Below are 18,000 nucleotides of genomic sequence, written 5' to 3' on the forward strand. Positions count from 1 at the left end.
GATATAAACGAATGGTTTTGCGAGTCCGGCATCATTACTCAGAAGCCGCCCTCGCTGGCTCGCTGGTGGGGGGGGCGGGGCAAAAAAAATTGAGGGGTCCTATACGGCCGGTGCGACGTTCCCGGAATTGGTTGCAGCGCCCCGTTCATCATCATAATATCCCTCCACGGGACTTTGAGTGTCGGAGTGCGAGGAAACCCGCACAGCAGGGTGGTTTAGTTTGGTTTGAAAGCACAGAGCTGTACGCGTGGCATCAGAGGACAAATTCTCATTACACAGTGAGAGAGAGAGAGAGGGAGAGAGAGAGGGTAAGGGAGAGAGAGACAGAGAGAGAGAGAGTAAGGGAGAGGGAGAGGGGGGTAGGGAGATAAGAAGAGAGCAATTTAACGTCAGTTCCAGTCTATGCTTTAGCAGAAGGTGGAGGATCTCTCCCTCCCTCAACCACAGCAGTGACTTCAGCATGAGGTGTGCATGTGCGCGTGTGTGTGTGTGTGTGTGTGTGTGTGTGTGTGTGTGTGTGTGTGTGTGTGTGTGTGTGTGTGTATGCATGCATGTGGGCCTCCTCCGGGCCGCTCGGCTGCACAGCTCCATTTGTAGCGTCGACTGTCTGAATGCAGAGCTTGTTAGCGGCTCCGGGCCGGCGGGCCGGCTGCGCGGCGGTGGTCCGCCAGGCAGAGGAGCTGCAGGTCCAGAGCCTCCACCCGCCTTAATAAGGGGCCGGCACCACACGCAGCCGGGCCGCTCGCACCCCGGCCAGAACGAACAATAGGAAATAAAAGAAAAGTAAGGGAGAGGGAAAGGAGTGCAAAGACAGAAAAAAAAACAAAAAACCTAAAGAGGGGTGGTGTCGGAATGTTCTGGATGGGAGCGAATGATTGACTTGGCCTGGCTTGCTCCCACTACTTTTTGCTTCCTCTACTAGTTTATTTTGAAATACCAAGGCCAAACCTTCCACGACATGTGAGAATTTAGTGTCATTGAGGCAATTCTTTTTATTAAAGTCGTAATCTGTCAGATAATTCTGTAAAAAAATATATATATATTTGATATTTATCCCATGTTTATTCAGGTGACACTTACACTTACATGCATAACTTTGTGCTATGCATGTGCTCCTCTACATGCTGCTTCACATTGTTGGTGGCGGGGTCGGCCGGGAAAGGCACAAGCTGTTTCACCTCCTCCCCCCCTAATTTTTTTAAATGTTATTATTATTTTTAAATTTTATAAAGCAGTGTAGCTCGTTGCCGTCCGTAAACTATCGATATGGATGATAACGACGCCTCAGGTGACCAATGAAAACACTGATCTTGTGGATTTCCACTTTGATGAGCAGTATAAAAATTTAATTAAAATTAAAATTAAAATTAGAATTGAAATTAAAATACACCACGACATCTCATCTAAAGCAATCTTTGGGAAAAAAATACTGATACATGCTGCAGTCCGTCGCTGTGTGATAAGCCCGGAGCCGCATTTAGAGCACGGACTTCGTTTTCCTTTTGCTAATCTGTAAGTCTACGCTAAAGGTAAGTCAACCGTTGTTGCACATGAGTTTTCGACTTCAACATTTCATTGTTGACAGGACGATTAGTGGGCGGGTAATGGCGTTGGCGGGAGAAACACCGCAGAACAAACCCCTGGCACGGTCATCGATCACGCCGCCCAAAAAGAGGGACTTGGGAGTTTTTAAATTGAAGTGACCTGAGTGGGGGGAAACGCCGGAGGCATTGGCGCCGGGAACGACAGAAGAGCGCGTGGCGAGCGAGGCTGAGCTACAGGCGGCCGCTGCAATGCATCAAGGATAGGCCTCTGTACAACTTACACTCGGCACATTAAAGTGACTTGAGATGGGGCGAGACCCTGAGAGGCATATGCGGAATGAATAATTCATGAAGGCGCGCGGGGATTTATAGGTTAATGCCGGCACTTGCAACCCCCCCCCCCCACACACACACACACACACACACACACACACCCAGCAAGCGGGTGCGTGTAAGGTGAATACTAAAAAATGACGCCACGTACAAACCAAGAAGCGCCTGGGGACTGAAGTTTAAAATTAAAGAAGAGGAGCAGATAGAGTTTTATTAATATAATTATTTATTTATTTTCAGGATGTGTTCAACAGGATGCAAGGATAGAATAACAGGAGCATATTGGAGAGAGGGGCTCAGGATGCACGGAAGAGAGAGAGAGAGAGAGAAAAGAGATGATGATATCCTGTTGTTTACAGACTGGATGCTGCACCGTCCAGTCCGACCAAAAAGGATGGGTTTACCGAAATTAAGTGGGAAGAAAAGGGGACGGAGTAATAAAAAACAAACAAACAAACAAAAAAAAAACGAAACAAGAAAAAACAACAGAGGTGAAACTGGCCCGCGGAGATTGTCACGCTGCAATTACCGAGCGAGCCACTCGGCCATGATGGAGCGCTAAACGGCGCCGGGGTTTCGCCAGTGTTTGTTTTTGTGAGGGAGTCAAGCATGTGCTGGAGTGTCTTTATGTGTAAGCACGGCAGAGAGAGAGAGAGAGAGAGAGAGAGAGAGAGAGAGAGAGGGAGAGAGGGAGAAGGAGAAGAAAGACAAAGATTGTGAGCGACGGAGAGAAGAAGGGAGAGCAAAAAAAACCCACCATCTGTCAGCAAAGGCAAACTGTATGACCCACTTAGCGCCGGCGTCTCCTCGCCGCGCTGTGCAGTTGAAAGAAGCTCTCATTACTCACATTCACCGGCGGATCCGCAGGGCGACACCCTACTCTCCTACTCCCGTGCCTCCGCCCGCTCGGCCCCGTCGGAGCCAGATGGAGCTTCCGGCCTCCGTGACTTTGGTATTTTACCGCCTGCTTCGGGGTGCGGCTTTTTTGTTTTTTCCCAAAAGCCGCCGCGACCCGGTGTCAATGAAGCAGGGCGAGCCAGTGACCCACGCAGAGCGAGGACGCCGGATGAAAGCGCGGGACGAGCCGGATGAAAGCGCTTTCGTACCGTCGGGCCGATTAGCGCGGGGTATGGAATCGGGGACGAGATGTGACGCGGCGGAAACGGAGAATAAACACGGCGAAGGAGGAAAAAGGGGACGGCGCACCTGGCGTCCAGGGGAGGCTGGCGATTAGGCCCGCGGCAGGAATGAAGCCGGACTCCCGGACCATCCGGAGCGCCTGACACGTGAAAGCCGTCGGCCAAATTGAGCGCATCGCCGGGGAGACGAAAGCAAGAGAAGGGGAAAAGAAAGAAAAAGAAGATGATGAAGAAGAAGAAGAAGAAGAAGAAGAAGAGAGGGGCCATAGAGAGGGGGATGAAGACGAAGAAAGAGGGGGATGGCGAGAGACGAAGCCTGAGCAGTAAGAATGGAGGACAAAGGGTGCGCACAAGAGAAATCTGAAAAAATAATTTAAAATGGAACAACTCCCAGGGGCGGAAGACTTCACGTTTGCAGGGAAACAACATCAACCTAAAAGCGGCCGTTGAAGAAATATAACAGCCATTAGTGGTGCAGAAACAGCTCCTTAGGAAAAGGGAAACCGTTTTCCATCAGGGTGCCATTGTGGCCCAATAGCACACGGAATGAGCCATTTAGAGGAAACGATTTCATCCAGTGTCAAAACCAGAAGTGCTGAGTTGATGTGCATGCAGGAAAAAAACAGTGGAGTGCTTTATACGAGGTCTTAAGACCCCGGTCTGTTTGGCTCACTGAGATCGCCTCCGGGAATCCTCTGCCGCTCAAGTAGTAAACAGCAACACTTTGGCAATGACTTAGTTGTCAACGTGGTTCACTTCTGGCACACAACACCGACCTGCAACTACCAGCCAAGGCCAGCACACCATGAATGGAAAACTATGGCATAGATAGATAGATAGATAGATAGATAGATAGATAGATAGATAGATAGATAGATAGATAGATAGATAGATAGATACATACATACATACATACATACATACATACATACATACATACATATATACATACATACATACATACATACATATATACATACATTGATAGATAGATAGATAGATAGATAGATAGATAGATAGATACATACATACATACATACATACATACATACATACATACATTGCCACTTTAAATGCACATATCTGTATATACATAGCCATATTCCTTCAACCTATTCCATTTTATTTCAATTTATTTTTTATTGTATTTTATTCTATATATTTTTTATCTTATTCTATAAGTATTCCACTTACTGTAGTACGTTTTAGGAGTCAGTTAGTCGGTCTATTAGAAAGGAATTTTCTACTTTTTATTTTATTTTATTTTTGTACTTTTTCCTAGGACTTATTGTGTGCTATCACCGGGTGCGTTGCATTACATTTCACTGCATATATGTATGGAAGTATGTATATGTATGTGACAAATAAAAATCTTGAATCTTGAATCTTGAATACATACATACATACAAACATACATAAGTCAAGTGCCACTGAACTTTGACTTTGTCTCAGTGTGGAAAGGAGAAATTCAATACATGGCAATTTTACATGGATTTTCTGACAAGCTCCTTCAGCGGCGTCCTTGGGTACACACGATGAACAAGTTCACTGCAACCGCAAAGTTATCTCTTAACTCAATTGATAGTTGTCGAAGACAGAGTATTGACATCTTGGCGGGATCAACCAAAAGCAAAAGCCATCAAAAGATAAGGAAGCTTATACATTTGGCATAAAACTTTAGCTAAGTCATCGGAAGCTCCACCCTCCGCTTTCAGAGACGAGGCTCGTGTCATTCCAGCGAGGCCTGCGCCAGAGATCCAGACGACGTTTTGCAGGTTCCAATTTTCAACAGCAAGTCCCCGCTTGTCATCTCTGGGACGGTCGAGGGCAATCTTTTCTGCTCGCTCCCTCTGTCTCCGGATTGAGAGCGGGTAGGCAATTCCTTTGTGCTGACAGGGTGTCTGCAGTTCCTCAAGAGGAAGAATCAAGCTCTGTAACTGGTCATCTTTTCTTAAACAGGCCAGGTGTAGGAGGGGTGCTTCCAGGAGCTAACACAGACTTGGGGGCATGATGGGAATTATAATACCCCGGCGAACAAAGGGAACATCACACGTATCATGAATAAAATACCATTCGGTTGGATGATTCTTTTCATAGTAATGATGGTTATCACCGCTGTTCAAACGCGACATGGACATCAGTCAGTCCAGCGGCCGCAATGGCTGCGATGTTCTCACTGATCTTTTGAGTCTTGTAGGGCTCTTGTGTTTAATTATCTGCATTATACAAACATATAACATGTATAATACGGCATTTCCCGGTGTATGACTTCCAAATTATTTATTTCCACTGAATTATTATATCTTGTCCTGTAACTTAATCAAGTTGAAGAAAAAATAACAGTGCCAGTCAGAATTTATGGTCAGAATTTAGCGTTTGAAAAAAGAGACAATTGCATGATTCTGCAGTTCAACAATGATAAAAAGGGGAAGCATTAGATAACAATGTTCCTGAGGCAATATTATTATTGCAACACTAAGTGTTTGTTTACAAAACATTTGAACCCATGAGGGAAAGCTAAAAAATTCACCAGTTAATTGTAGGCAAACACTGTGGGTCGTTCTGAAGTAGCACAGTAATTAAATGTCCCGTTATTATACATTTTTTATGAATTTGTTTTTCAAACAGACTATGTCTGGGTGTGAGTGATGGGATTGATGCATTTCAAAGTTAATATAATTTATGTAACATGGCATGCTTGTGCAAATTGGACGGCTCTCTATCCCCAATGTTGTTCCAAAGATGCGATGTTACCGGGTAGACTTTACAGAGGCTCTGCCAATTAAAATGATGTTTGGCTGGACCCTTATCAGTCAGTTAAGATGCTTTTACCATTGGAGATGTCGTGTTCGAACTACCTGTACGGAGGGACCCACTCATCATCAAAACTATAAATTCCTCCATGTCTTCTCGAGCCCATGTCAAACCTTCCCTTGATTTAAAATGTCCCGGAGAGAGTTGTTGCTACTCCAATCTATGACCCTGTCCAATCTGGTTCCCACACCAGTTACAGTACTAGGACTGCCCTTATCAAAGCCACAAATTACCTCAACATCCTCATCCTCCTTGGCCTCAGCATTGTGTTTTACACGGCACTCATTGTATAGTCACTGCACGTCACAAATCCACCCTTGGCATCCAACTAGCTCTTTCCTCATTCAAGTCCTACCTCACTGACAAACATCAATTCATTCCTATTAACAAATGTATATCTGCTACAGCTCCTGTGACCCAAGGTGTACCCTGGGGTCTGGTGTACCCTGGGGTCTGGTCCTTGGTCCCCTCTTGCAACAAAAGTTTCAGCAAATCATCTGCGCAAAGCAGATATCTTGATCATTGGCCCGGCCCTGAGCATCGATGGCTCTAGACTCTGCCCAGGTCCAAAACCTTGGAGTGTCCCATGTCGATTGGCTTCATGCATTCATACTATCAAGGCTTGACTGCAACAGTCTCCTCTTTGGTACCAGCAGCAAAGTTTTCAACAAACCCCAGTCCTTTAAAACTCTGCTGCCTATTTTCTCACTGGTACTCCTTAGAGAAACCACACCACCCCAGTCCACCAAGACCTCCTCTGGCTTCCTGTCAAACACAGGATTAACTTCCAAATCCCACTAATCACCTACAAAGCCATAAAGAACCTGGCTCCCCCATATCTCTTAGATCTCCTCCACAAATATGCCCCCTCCAATGCCTCAGCTCCGCCAATGCTAACCTCTTGCAAACCAGCTGCAGCAAGCGCTGGACCTGGGGTGACTTAAATGTTTTTAATAGTCTTTTTGCTAATTATCGTGGTTTGTTTTGTTTGGTTTCTGCACTGCAACGTGGATTTGAGTACCTAGAAAAGTGCTATATTAAGTCTGAGGTATTATTAAGCAGTGTCAGGTCCTGTGGGTTACACGATGGCTACGTCAGTGCCTAATTTGGCTCCTAATTATTGATGCACAGAACATTATGGTCACATAGACCATAATTAGACATCAAAGTTTAACTAGGACAAACACAACGTACAAACAATGCTCCAGGCTCCATTAACCAATCATCTCGGCAAGTATTCAGTTGTGTGAGTGAGTACACACCTGGCATTATCAATCTAAAGATGCAACAGACAAATTATCATTAGCATCACATGGTTCTGTAATAAAAAGCCCATTAGCAAATATTCAATACAAGAAATATGAAGAGAGCAGAGAAAACATAGTGAACATGAATTACAGAAGGTATAAAAAATGTAAACGTAACAGCGTTACACCATCACACAGACCAAGATGGAATAAAACTTTTGCAAAGGCTACACAATCCAGATGTCACAATTGCATTACCGGGGCGAAATGCAATACAGAATGCACAAGCATTCTCCAGAGGAACACCCCCTGGAATCAAAAAACAACAACCCCCTCTTTCTGGCTTGAACAAACATCATTAAAGTTAGTCACACGGAAACTCAAATACTGTCCAAGGGCACCGGGAGGAGCATTTACTAAAATTAAAAAAGATTGGGAGATATAAGTCGGTTTAATGTCAAACAAACAGCATATATATCCAGTACATTTCAAGCCTTTTCTCGTGGTTTCCTCCCCTGGTTGAATAAACCACGTTGTCGGTAGTGCATGTAGTCGGAATTGGCCGAGACTGGGTTGTGTTCATCTATCCTGATAAGACACCCCATGCTCGCTGATTTGGGTACGGAGGCCTTGGGAAGTCAAACCAATACAATAGATCACATGTGTCATTCTGCAAGTTGTTTCCTCACTTTCCTCAGTGCTGCATCTAAGAAGGTAAAACTGTTTGATTAATGAATCAATTGGATTTGAGTTTAATAAAGCACTCGGAATAATGAACAGCTAGCTGTGAATTAGTGAGGAGTAGGGTGGTATTTGCCGGGACTACAGCAGGCTCAGTAGAGCCTCTGTATTCCAACCCTGTAAAGCCCAATATAGAATAAAAGGAGCAAACCTCTTTTTCACCTTTCGGATAGAGATTTTTTTCTTTTTACATTTCAGTAAGTTTTTAGGGAAATTACGTGATATTGCAATATTGGCCCTGCGGTAGTTGAGAGCAGAATTTCTGTATTTGTACTCACATTGTCTGAACAATTACACAAAACAACTAAGCGTTCATTTGCAGGGTTAATTGCTTATTTAGCCTCATAACAGTATATATCATGAATAATAATCACACAGTCACATTTTTCCATTCATTTTAATTTCATTCATTCATTTTTCAGTCATTTATTAATTAAAAAACAGGATAATTCTGCCATTTTCATTTGCAGTGATAGTCGCAAAGACAGTTATTTTCCTCTGAAAAGCAAAGACGAAAAATTCCACTTGCTGCATAGGGTGTTGGTGTATCCTTTATTTCAGTGTCTGCAGTGTCCTCTCTTCGTCTTCACTGGGAAATGTACGATTAGGTCCTGCGTTCATCCAGTGGGGGGTGGACACATGACCTCTTGGCTGTTGAACTCCCATCACTTGAGGGTGGTCTCTCCTGACCATTCAAAGGGCTCCTTGATGTCACCGTCTGTGTTACTGGGCTCCCTTTGCCTGAAGACGGTCGCCTCCACTCTTCGGTGTGTTGAGAGTTGTGTTCCCCTGAATTGGATCAGAACAGAATCAATTTAGATGCAATGAAATATGAAAAATACTACAAACGGAAAATAGCAGAAAATGCATTCTCACCAGGATGAGCGAGGATGCTAGTTGTGCCTCAAACTGTCTCCTGTTGAGTATCTCTTTCATCTTGAGAGCTTTGCAGTCCCACTTGTACTGCAGAGGAGCCAGGCATTGATCACAGACAGGATAATGGTGTGCCTGAAGATGTAGATAAACCAGCGGCAGGATTTCATCGGGAACATGTATTTGGCGGAAAATGAGTCCAACAAATCCACACCTCCAATGTATTTGTTGTAGGGACCCATATTGCAAGGCCTCTCAAATTCTATATAGGTTTTGGTGGCATTGTCCCAGCATTGAATCTGCTGCATAGGTTCTGGTCCAGCAAAGGATGACGCAAGTGTGTTTGCCCTGTGCCCAGCACAGATGGTGTGGTTCCCCTCCACCCTGATGTCAAAGCTTCCTCTCCCCTTTTTCCTCCAGCTCTTCTTGTCTTCAACGTTACAGTTGGATAGGCCTACCTGTCTGGCCGATCTGTCTGACATGATGGATTCCACGATCAAGGAGCGTAACTTCTGTGGTGTGGGGATGGTGTGGTTTGAGCAGCCACACATGACCTGGCTGCATACCTGTTGCTCGTTTTTTCGGTCTATCGAGCAACAGGTAAAAACCCCCATCCCCGCACACACTGGGGAAAGGCGCCAATGCCGTGACCCGTGTCTATCTGCTCCTGGGCTTTTTCCAACTAGACAGAGAGATTCCTGTTCTTACCCACATCTTAAATCCCAGTGCGTGTGGCTTTCCTCGCATACAGTATATTGGTTAAGGCTGCTGAATTTCCCCTTGAAAGGAATCATCATCTCATCCACGGAGTTGTGCTCTACCACCTGAATGAATCAAGCCATGGTCGACCACATGTTGTGGTTGCTGGGAGCTGGTCCTTAGTTCCGGATACCTCCTCAGTTGGAGCCAGTGGCTGGTAGGGAGCGAGCCCTTCACATTGTAGGGCCACCGACCTCACCGACTTGCACTGTCCGACAGCTGTCGCACAGTGCAAGGGCCAGCTCACTGGCTCGAGAGATTGGGGGAGAGGCCCTTCTTTCTCTCCTGACAGTAGACCCACACCTGGATCACAGGTGCAAAGCCCGTTCCCCAGCAGCGGGACCGGGCCGGCTTCTGCCGGGGCCCGTGCTATTCTCGGCGCTCCCGCAGCGCTTATGTTCGGACACAAACTCCGTACCCAAGTGGACTTGGTGTTCGGGCCGCCCCCTGGAGCCGGAGGAGCTGGGGGAGCCCGGCCTGGGATACGTCCACAACCTCAGTCAAAGGCTGCGGAAGGTGCACGGGTTGACCAGGTAAGCCTTAACGGACGCTGGGTCCCAACAGAAGCAGGCCTACGACTCCTGGAACAGACTTACTAATTAAGTGCTGCATGCACATTAATCAACGAGGCTTCTCAAATCACCGAGGCGATCCAACCCGTTACTTACAAAACAATCATACCAAAGGGCATTGCAATGTCCAGAAAATTGGCTCAGCTTTCCTTGTAACCTTATCTCACTGTTGCTATTTTTCACACACAAATGAAAACAGACAATATCTGTTCTAACCGAAGAGGGGGCTGGAACACTTATCGAGATCTGAATTTCCTGAAATGCAATTATTCATGATGATAGAAGGCTTTTAGGGATGTTGTGGTGCAGAGGACGGCAGACCTGGGAGGAATTATGATCAGGCATCTCTCTCTCTCGCTCTCTCCCTCTCTCTCGCTCTCTCCCTCTCTCTCGCTCTCTCTCTCTTTCTCTCTCTCTCCAAAGTGGAATCGAATGAGTCTCCTGCATTTAGAACCAGGCTCTCTTACTGAAGTCTTTTCTTCCCCTTTATTATCCTGCTCTCTCTCTCTCTCTCTCTCCCAAATACAATCGAAAGAGGGCCTCCTGCGTCAAGAAGCGGGCTCTTACTTGAGTGCAAATTAAACTCTTCATTAACCCTCGTCAGATAAATAATCAGAGCACACCAACAGATTTATTTCAGCGGTGAACTTCCTTCTTTGTTTTTGTTTATTTTGCTTATTTGTTTGGGGTGATCTGAGGCTGAAGCTTCCCCCCACTGCTCGTCCTCCTCTGTTGATCTGGGGTTGCATCCCCTGTTTTTCTCTCCCGTCTCAGCCCTGACTGGCTCCGCCCACGGGAGCCGCCCGGGAGAATTTAAGAACAGGGGATGCGAACGGCCCCGCCCTTCACTACTTGCACGTGCGCAAGAAAGGGGGGTGAATTGTGAGAATGCAATCGAAAAATATCTTGTGATCTTCTGAAATGGCGACATCAAACTCATAGAATGTTTTGAGACGACCATGAAAGATTTTAGAAGAAAGACAACATTTTGAGAAAAAAAGCCAAAGTTTTGAGATTAAAGACGTATAAAGTATAACTGCGAGATTAAATTTAAAGAATTGCGAGAAAAGGTCATTTTTTGAGAATAAAGTCAAAGTAGAATGCCATCATGTTTTTGATTCAACTTCGATTTCATTCATGCAGTCGTACTAAATTTTAAATTAAAAAAATTACTTTCTCATTCGAGAATTTCAACTTTATTCTCCAAATGTTGTCTTTATTTTGAAAGTATACCATGATTTTAATGTCAACATTTTGACTCAAATCCCAGAATTCGATTGTTAATGGCTCTTCTGTATCACAACATGCAAATAATCAACATTGTTGATTATAGAAATTTGACAATACTGTGGTTGCTTGCTATATAGAGATATTTAAACAGAGGAAACATTGATTAGTATTGTGGATATTATGACTGAGCAGCTCAAGGTGCTGAGGAGAACAGATAAAACCTCTGATTTGCACAACTGTACCGTAACGCAGCCTTAAAGACAACTTCAAATTTGAACAATATGATGATATTACGATAAGCAAAATCCCAGACGATATATCAACATATCAATATTACAGTGATACATCTCCCTGTACGTCGCCCTGTACGTGCAAAACATGCACAACATGGCGTCTAATGTGCAGAGTGTGAGACGCGCAAATAAACATGTGTATGACGTGCGTGCACCATCCCTCTGTGAGGCAGCGTGTCAACACACACACACACACACACACACACACACACACACACACACACACACACACACACACACACACACACACACACACACACACACACACGCACACACACACCTTGATAGGCAAATACAACCCTGTGTTATTCTCTCAGCAGCCAGTGGCTCTTCCTTCCAAGCAATCAGAGAGGGAGTGTAGCCGAGTCAGATCCGACAGCGACCTTTTGACGTTTGGAACCCCGCCTCTCATCCCCATTGGCGATGGGATGAGAGGTTGGGTTCCAAAGGTCAAAGGTCAAGCTCGGCTCCGCCTTCAACGCCCATCAGCCGTGATTTAATCACTCAGGGAGCTGACAAAGAGAGGTTGTGGTTGTTTTTTATCAGAATCAGTTTATTCCGACGAGTAGATTTACATCGAAGAGGAATTTGTCGTGGAGAGGATTGGTGTGTTTCTACAGACGATTAGCACAAAAAAATGTGAAGTTAAATCATAAGAGTGAAATAAAACTGAGTTAAAAATAAAACAAAAACAATAAAAAATAAAACAGATAAGTCAAATATATAAACACACATAATATACAAAATATATGATTTCTACCTTGCACCTATATTGCACAATTCATGGAAGCAACAAACAAAAGTCAATGTGTGCTACGGCTTTTGCAGAATTACTGAGTGAGCGTGTGCTTATTAAAACGGCTTATTAAAAATTTAAAATACAACGCCATATGTTGGATCTGGGTCCAGGTATCCCTCCCACCATCCTTTGATCCACGTCCCCGTTCGTGCCACAGGTGGCGTGAGCGTCGTGGCCACCCGGGAAATCCTCCCGTGGTTGAACTCTGCAGGTTTTCGACGACAGAGCGTTATGGAGACAGGATGCTTCGCCTGGAACGCCGCGCCGTCCGTCTGCAAACACACCAGGCCACCACTTACCGGGAGCGGCGGAAATGGTTTCCATTTTGGGGGACACCGGCTCTTCTTCCACCCTCCAAAATCAGGGTTGGACCTCCTTAAAGTGGAAACTGAAAAATATAACTTTTGAAAATTATTTAGCTTTTAATAAACATGTGTAGGTCCTTATACAAACGCTGTTTTCTAAATGAAAATGTTACCAAATTTGTTTTGAAATATTGTATTTTATAATTGTTATTTTACTTTTTGTGAAGCACATTGACTACATCTCTTATATGAATTTTACTATACAAATAAAGTTTATTATTATTATTATTATTATTATTATTTTTATTATTATTATTATTATTATTATTATTATTATTATTATTATTATTATTATTATTATTACTATTACTATTATTAATAATACATTTCTCTCCTATTTTCTATTTATTGGCCGTGTTGCCCCTACGGTGTTGTTTGTCATACAGGTTTTATTGCTCTTTTTCAAATTTTTTCTGTCATTTACACTGTTGGGGTGGTTACGCGTCCACCGTTTGTTGTGCGTGTACTTTGGTGCTGGACAATGACAATAAAGTTGGATTGAATTTAATTGAACTGAATCGTCTTTTTTGAGCCAGAAGCCGAAAATTGTCAGAATGATATAAAACAACATTTACAAGTTATTTTACGGATAAATCTTTCAATTAGATCAGCAGATGACACGCCAGTGTGTGTGTGTGTGTGTGTGTGTGTGTGTGTGTGTTTGTTAGAGTGTGTGTGTGTGTGTGTGTGTGTGTGTGTGTGTGTGTGTGTGTGTGTGTGTGTGTGTGTGTGTGTGTGTGTGTGTGTGTTTGTTAGAGTGTGTGTGTTTGTTTGTGTGTGTGTGTGTGTTTGTTAGAGTGTGTGTGTGTGTGTGTGTGTGTGTTTGTTAGAGTGTGTGTGTGTGTGTGCCTGGGTGCGTGCATGTGTCTTAGCTTTGGGCGCCGAAAGAAATCCAATATGGAAAAAATCGTGGAATGAGGATGTAGTAAATGAGATTAGGCTAATTGTTTTTTCCTTAGGGTTTACATGAACCGCGCTGCATGCAGGCAGGTTAGCACATTTAATTATCACAATAAAACGCGCTAACGTAATCGACAAAGATCATGTTTTTGATTAGCAAACGGGTTTCATTGCCTCACTCCAATTAAGCGGATGATAAATGGCATGTGACAATCTGCTGGCTGCACTCGCTGTGTTCCCAGAGAAGCCCCCTCAACCCCTTTGAAAAATAGAAGAATATGCAGCCGAGCGCTGAAATACAAGTTGAGGGCTTTAAAACTGACAATAAAGTCATGGCTCATAAATCATCATGTCACAGCGCAGCTGTTTTGTCGCACACCGCGATAAAGAGTTTAGATTCCGACTGCGGGGAAAGAGAGATAATGGCTGTTTACCGACCGCCGATGGAAAACCGCAAATGCGCTCAATCTCCCGCAAGCCGTGTTCCGGCGCCGATAAAGCGTCGCGTCAGATGATGACCTGTCAAGACAGGTGGATGTGGGAGGCGAAGGCCTTCCAGGTTCCCCCGCAGATACACGGCAGACCCGATTGTCGCCCCGGCGCCGCCACGGCCGTCACATCGCGAGTAATGGCCTCTGATGACAATGGCTGACACATGAACGGGCGCGCCGGAGCCGCCCCGCCCGTTCTTCTCAGAGCGAAGGCATCTGACAACCAGACGAGTGACTTACTGCCCGGACGAGCCACCGACCGCTGGTAAGTGTGACTGACGGACGAGCTGATGGAGCGCTCGGCGATCCCTGCTGCCCGGCGCGGGGCCGGGCGCAGGGATGGTTGTGCAGAAGAGGGAAAGCAAGGTACTTGGAGGGTTGGAGGAGGACAAGGACGGACTGCCAGTTCACATGGCCACATGGCCACGTGGCTGTAGTGCCAGCGCCCCCCCGGCCCGCCGGCAGCTCCTTTAACGTCGCCAATTCCACAAACAGCGGCAGACAGGGCAGAGAGCGAGAGAGACAGGGAGAGAGATGGAGGTAGAGAGTGAGAGAGAGAGAGAGAGAGAGAGAGAGAGAGAGATGGAAGTAGAGAGATGGAGGTGGGGAGTGTGTGTGAGAGAGAGAGAGAGAGAGAGATGGAGGTAGAGAGATGGAGGTAGAGAGCTCATTGCCAGTCTGCTGGTGTTACTCTTGCCAGACCTTGTTAAACACAGGGATCCAATGCGGCGGCGAAATGAAAACTTTGCCCCCCCCCCTCTCCCCCTCTCCCCCTCTCTCTCTCGCTCTCTCTCTCTCTCTCTCTCTCTCTCTCTGTCTCTCTCTCCCTCTCTCTCTCCCTCCCTCTCTCTCTCTCGCTCTCTCTCTCACTCGCTCTCTTATATATAATAGCTGTTTGCAGGGGGCAGGCAATTAAGCTGCCACCGTTAGTAAAGGTCCCTGTAGGTTTTCTATGTCCCTTCAAGACACAGCCGTTCACAGGTCACCGCCGTTGAAATCACACGGCACAGAGGAAAGGCATTGTCACCGAGTTTGCGGTCATGGCCGCAGGAGGAGCCGAGACACGACACACGCCACGCCAGCAACCGCCCGGGTAACCTGCGCCTTCCGCCGAACCCTTCCTCAGACGCCGTCCTCTTCACCGCGTGCCGCTCTGAAGCCGAAGCAGCCGCACTCCAGGGTGTTTGGGTTGGGCTTTTATTTCCTTTTTCAAAACCTGTTTTATGAAAAATGGGGAGCTCGTAGCTGCTCTGCCGTATGTCACGGTGTCCGTGTGACGAATGTGTCTGGTAATAATTGTAATCGCGGCCCCCGACTCGCTCACAAAGGCTCTTTGTTTGGAGGTATTTTGGACAAAAACTCACCTTGGGGATATAAAGCGCGAGAGATGGCTTTTTGTATTCAGGCGCACTGATAATGTGCCCTTATGCATTTATGTACGAATGTGTGTGAGTGTGCCTGCATGTATTATCTGGATTTATTTTGGGGTGGCGTGTGATTGTGTTCTATTTCAATAGGCTTCTGATCCAGTCGCACAGTGTATGCAGTGTGTGTGTGTGTGTGTGTGTGTGTGTGTGTGTGTGTGTGTGTGTGTGCGTGTGCGTGTGCGTGCTTGTGTGCGTGTGCGCGCGTACGATCCCTAATCAATTCCAACAATGTATTTCAATGTCCAGGCGAGGGAGTATCAACACGCCAACGCCGCCACACTTTCCTTCCCCGGGATGAATAAGTGAGACGTCCGGGTGAGATAATTACGCGAGAGGCCGCGGATCGATCGGACCGATTCATTACCTTCCTGAGGAGCGAGGCCGGGGGCCCGGCGGCGCCGAGGGCCTGGCCCCCTCGGCTCCGAATCCGTCCTGGTATCCTGGGATCCATGTAAATCCCACCTCGTTTCCCCTCTTCGGACCGATTCGACTTTGCTTCCCTGTTCGATGTGCCGGCTCAAGTGTATTTTTTTTTTCTTTTTTTACAAATCGTCGCTTTTTCACTTTGAAATTTCTTCCTGTGAATTGTTTTTTACAAACCCCTGCTTTTCTTTGACAAGCATTTGATTTCCGTCACTTCCAAATGTTCGCTTTTTTTTTCCCTTTCTTATATAAATCTTGTTTCAAATTAGTTTCGACATTTTTCTTCAGCTCTTCACTTAAAAAAAATCTTCACTTTTAAATTCTATACAACCCAATTTTTTTTGATCATAGGAGTTATAATTTTTTGCATTTTTTTCCCTACAAATATTCGTTTTCACTTGAAATTTGGCTAATTTTTTGAAATTGTTCTTACAAATCTTCCCTTTGATTCAATCTGTGGGAAACTGCGAGTGTGAATACGCTTCACGCTCGGCCAAACAGCTTGAGAGAGGACGACGTCATGTTGCGCACCAAATTTGGCTCCGTCAATGCAGACTGGGACACACATGCTTTACACCGTCATACTAAAATGGACCCATGCGCCACCCGCCCCGACCACCTCCCAATGTGTCCTGAGCGAGCAGATCTCACTGCGTCTTCAATGGATCCTGAGCCGAAAACTGTGATGGGATGACCCAGGACCCCGGGACGCCTTTTGACACATTTTAGCGAGAAGAGGCCACGGACTCGGCCAAGAGAGCTCTCCGCACGCTCGGGACGGGGCATCCAGGAGGACCGAGCCGCCGGACGGAAAGCGCTCGAACCAGAACCCCCACCCCCACCCTCCCGGTCCAGACCTCCTCCTGCAGCGCCGACGGAGCAGCGAGGCCGATGGGAATTCCGGAACTTTTCCCCCTTTTTGGCTGGAAAAGGACTTCCTCGCCGCTCGCTAATCCGGTCTCTGCGGTGACCCCCTCGCCCCTCAGAGCTGCTTATCCGTGGACCCGGACCCCTGTCGAGGATCAACACGCTCATCTGCAAGCTTTGCGGGCGACCAAGGTCGCATTAGAACCCTGGTAAGCTGTAATTACACACGTGGGGGTTTGGCGCACGGCTGATAGAAGAACACGGAGCTGGAACGTGGCTTCTCTGGAAGAAAGACAGATCACATGGAAATATATATAGAGTTATATAGATGTATATACACACACGCAAAAAGTACATTATATATACTGTATATATATATATAAATACACACGCACACACACACAAACATATACAGTATACACTATACACACACTGATATATTGTATATTCATATACACACACATAAATACATGTATATATACAGTATATGTGTGTGTGTGTGTATATTTACCCACGTGTATATACACACACACACACACGCAAACACACACACAAATATCCTGTATATATCCATGTATTTCTGCTGCACAGCTCCGAAAACTCTCCTCTCTGTACTCCATCTCTCTCCCCCTTTCCCTCTCTCTCTCCCTCTCTCTCTCTCTCTCTCTCTCTCCACCCTCTCTCCCTCTCTCCCTCGCTCTCCTTCCCTCTCTCTCCCCTACTCCCTCTCTCTCCCCTACTCCCTCTCTCGCTCTCTCCCGCCCCCCCCCCTCTCTCTCCACCCCTCTCTCTCTCTCGCTCTCTCCCTCCCTCCGTCCTCTCACCCCCCGAGCATCCCCCCCTTGGCTTTCAAGCCGCTCTATTTATCTGCGTGCACTTATATGCTCCATTTCTCGCCGCCTCACGCTTTTCCCGCTGCCTGAAAGAAAAGCAGGCGCACATGTAAGCTTCTGTCAATACAGCTTTGCACGGAAGAACACCTCGTCTCCACTTCACTGCAGGTCTTTTCTTTCACATTAACTTTAAATCATTAGTGTTGGAACTTTAAACAAGCCTCAAAAAAAAAAAAAAAAAAAAAAAAAGCCGCTGGAGTTTTGTTTTGTTCTGTCTGTTCGTGTTTTTGTTTGTGTGTGTTTTTGCGCAGTACGTTATTTTAGAACCAGACTGCTAAACTCAGAGGAGC

The sequence above is a fragment of the Zeus faber genome, assembly GCF_960531495.2.
Source record: "Zeus faber genome assembly, chromosome: 4".
Lineage (NCBI taxonomy): Eukaryota > Metazoa > Chordata > Actinopteri > Zeiformes > Zeidae > Zeus > Zeus faber.